The sequence below is a fragment of the Loxodonta africana genome, chromosome 2, assembly GCF_030014295.1.
Source record: "Loxodonta africana isolate mLoxAfr1 chromosome 2, mLoxAfr1.hap2, whole genome shotgun sequence".
In the NCBI taxonomy this organism is placed as follows: domain Eukaryota; kingdom Metazoa; phylum Chordata; class Mammalia; order Proboscidea; family Elephantidae; genus Loxodonta; species Loxodonta africana.
Window position 1 is genome coordinate 175,524,167 of NC_087343.1, and position 4,032 is coordinate 175,528,198.

A 4,032-nucleotide genomic window follows, 5' to 3' on the forward strand; every position below is an offset into this window, starting at 1 on the left:
CAGTTACATCTCTTACTGGGGTCTGCTTTGGGCAGATCAGTCTTTCTGAGCCTCAATATCTTCATATATAAAAGGGTGACAGCAATACTTCATAGCTGTTGTGAAGACAGACTCCCATGCTATGTGGTTTCACTCTGCCTTTGTGGGATTTGGAATCTCAGGCTTCCCAGCCTTTTTCTGGTGCCTAAAAGAAACTTTCAGTCAATTTGATTGAGTTGCCCCTGTACCTGATACATAGCAGATGCTCAAAAATATTTGTTGATTTACAGGCTGGCTGAATGAATCCACTTGTGTAGAAATGTAGAAAAGATCTAGAAGGAGCCATGTGTGTAGGGAGCTATGTGCCTAAGATGTAGTAGGTATTCCATAAATATTTACTGAACAGGTGAACAACCATGGCTATGAATTGTGGCAAAACAATCTGTATGTCCCAAAATATATACACATGACTTTTCTCCTCTGGCACCATAATAGTTGTCTTAGAAAACAAACTAAGTGAAATCTCTACCGACCAAGTCTCGTGTTAGTATCGTGTAGCAGCTTAAACAACATACATGTATTATCTTCATTTCTGTCTGACATGGTTCTCATTGGGCTAAAATCAAGGCGTCAGCAGGGCTGTGCTCCTTACTCCAGGCTTTAGTGGAGAACCCATTTCCTTGCACATTGGAGTTGTTGGCAGAACTCAGTTCTTCAGTTCCTTGTAGTTGTAGAATGGAGGCCCCTGGGTGGTGCAAAAGGTTTGCCCTCATCTTCTAACCTAAACCAAGTTGCCAGTGACTTGATTCCAACACGTGGTGACCTCATGTGTTTCAAAGTAGAACTGTGCCCCATAGGGTTTTCAATGACTGTGATCTTTTGGAAGTATATTGCCAGGCCTTTCTTCTGAAGCCCCTCTAGGTGGATTGGAAATTGGAATGATACAGAGAAGATTAGCAAGGTCCCTGTGCAAGGGTGACACTCAAATTTGTGAAGTGTTCCATATTTCATCCTGAGTGGCGTAAATGTTTAAGCACTGGACTACTAACCAAAACTATGGCAGTTTAAACATACCCAGAGGTGCTTTGGAAGTAAGGCCTGGTAATCTGCTTCCAAAAGACCTTCAAAACCCAGTGGAGCAGTTCTCTTCTGCACACCTGGGGTCATCATAAGTCAGAATCGACTCTATGGCACCTAACAACAATACTAACCTAAAGGTTGGTGGTTTGAACCCACCCAGTGGCTCCGTGGAAGAAAGGCCTGGAGATCTGCTTCTATAGAGATTACAGCCAAGAAAACTCCATGAGCAGTTCTACTCTGTAACACACAGGGACACCATGAGCTAGAATTAACTTGACAGCAACAAGTTTTTTTTTTTTTGGTGTGCGTGTATGTGTGTGGTTGTAGAACTGGGATCCTAGTCTCCTTGCTGGCTATCACTAAGGGCTGTTACCAGCATCTAGAGACTACCCACATTCCCTAGCTTGTGGCCCCTTTTCTTCATCTTCAAAGCCAGCTACAGTGCAGCAAGGCCCTCTTGTGCTTCCGATCTCTTCTTCCATCTTGTCTCTGTGACCCTTTTGGGAAAAGTTCTCTACTTTTAAGGACTTACTGGGCTCGCCTGGACAGTCTCTTCAGGCTAATCTCCTCATTGAAAGGTCCTTAGTCTTAATCACACCTGCAAAGTCCCTATTGCTTTGTAAAGTAACATATGCACAGATTCTGGGCATTATTCTGCCTACCACAGTATCCATTATCGCTTCAGAATGTGTGGGTTTTTCAGAGGACAGCGCTGTCTCCCAGCACGGAGATCTGGAGGAAATGAGGCCGAAGAAAGGGAATTTTAGATGAAAAGAGGTGAGGCTCTGGCAGTAAAAGTGTTGGCAGGTCCTGGGGGGAGGGAGGCTACCGAAGGAGCTTCCTGTCATCATAGGATGCAGGAATACAGATGGTTAGTTTCCCTTGAGATCAGTTCTGCCAAGGATAGAGCAATCTTCACCTGCCGTGAATAACTGCAATACTTTTCTCCATGATTTTTATTAATTGATAGATGGGTTCCTATCTGTTCATTGCTGCCTGTCATTGAAGGTTGTTTTGCTGGCCTGGAGAAGCTTCCAGATGTTATCAGGGCTGGCATTCCTTTAGGCTCACCCCACGCTGTCTTACAGATCACCTGGCAATAGTGATGTGTGTTGTCATTGGCTGTTACAGCAGAGGCTCAACCACTGCTCAGGGACCTGGTGGTGTCTGATCACTTTAGAAACTTCTTCTCCAGAGAGTCTAATAAGTTACGTTGCCAAGATGCCATCTGTTTCAAGCTTTGCCCTTTTTCTTTCTTTCTGTTTCTTTGTCATCCTATTTTTTCCTTTCTTCTCTTTCTCCTCTCATTTTGTCTCCTCTCTTTGAAGTCCCTGGGTGGTACAAACAGATCAGCACTCCCTGCTAACCTAAGTGGTTAGAGGTTCAAATGCATTCAGAGATATCTTGGAAGAAAGACCTGGCAATCTGCTTCTGAAAGGTCACGGCCTTGAAAGCTCTATGGAGCAGCTCTACTCGGAACAGATGGGGTTACCATGAGTTGGAATTTACTTGACAGCAATTGGGTTTTTTTTTCCGCCTCCTCTCTAATTTTCTAGTTTTAGGGTCAAAACAATGAAAAAGAATAGAAACCACTTAAACTCAGGAAGTAACTTGAAGGTGTAAGACACAATGTACAAAGTTCACTGCTCTGATAAAAGGAGTTTAAAGCAAAGGAATATTCTGTTTCAACGAGGCTTTAGGGAAATAAGGCATTAAGAGGCCAGAGTGGCATTGCTTTGGGGGCATGGGGGTGCGGGTAGTCTGTGCCTGTTGATGAAAGCAAACTAAAGTGAGGGGGAGGAAATGACTCGGCCATGAGGATTACAGGCTGCAGGGAAATTCTCCCTATCATCTCTACGGAGGGATGGTGAGATGGACTCTTGGTCATGGTTTTCTGTGAGAGACGGGGATGTGTTGGGCTTGGACCTTCTAGATGCTGCCACAGAGGGAAGCCAGAGTGGGAAGCCAAAGTCTCATCGGGTGCTAATAGAGGTCACAGCTCTTGAGAACAGGAGTTGCGACACAGAGGAAACTCCCTCCCTGCCCCACCCACACACACCCTTGCTTCTCATGCCTTGGGCTTCCCAGTCATACAAGTCATGCCAACAGGGGCAGCCTGGGGAGGATATTTAGAAAACGGGTTAGAAAGGATGAAACTGTTGGTGTGGCATCACCAAGAAGAGGCTACCCCTTGGGAAACCCAACAGGAAAAAGAAGTAGTTGAGCAAAGAAAAGTCACCAGACCTTTTCTTTTGGCTTGAGGCATTATACACATTTGAATAATAATAATCTAATTGGCATTAGCAATTATAACATGATTATTGAGCAACGAGGATGTCCTCATCATGGTTTTACATGGTTTATCTTTAGTCATGACACTAACTGTGCAAGGTAGGCATTGTGTACATCCTATGGGTGTGGAAATTAAGAATGAGTGAGCTTAGGAGAGTTGCCAAAGAGCACAGAGCGCGTGTGATGGAATTGAGATTCAAGTTCTGGTTCATTGATTTTGAAGCCTATTTTCTCTCTTTCTTTCTTCCTTCCTTTTCCTTCTATTTTCTTCCTGTCATGTTTGCTTCATAGCTTTTTTTTTTTTCTAATAAAACATCACAGACTCAATGGAATTTTCTTTGTGTCTGTCCCCTAGCCTAGTCTCCAGAGGCAGCCTCTCAATTAAAGTTAGCAAGTGTCCTTCCCATCTATGTTTTATACCCTCACTACATATGTCCATGGCCATAAATAGAGTCCCTGGGTGGACTACTAGCCGAAAGGTTGGTGGTTGAAACCCACCCAAAGTCACCTTGGTAGACAGGCCTGGTAGTTTGCTTCTGAAAGGCCACAGCTTTGAAAACCCTATACCCAAACCAAACCCACTGCCGTTGAGTCAATTCTGACTCATAGTGACCCTTTAGGACAGAGTAGAACTTCCCCATAAGGTTTCCAAGTCTATAAGTTTTTACAGAAGCAGACTAC

At 44.1% G+C, this 4,032-nt stretch overlaps 1 pseudogene; it reads left to right on the plus strand.

Annotated features, from left to right (window-relative positions):
• Nucleotides 1-891: 891 nt before the first annotated feature.
• LOC111751869 (U6 spliceosomal RNA) lies at nt 892-989 on the plus strand (annotated as a pseudogene).
• Nucleotides 990-4,032: the final 3,043 nt, after the last annotated feature.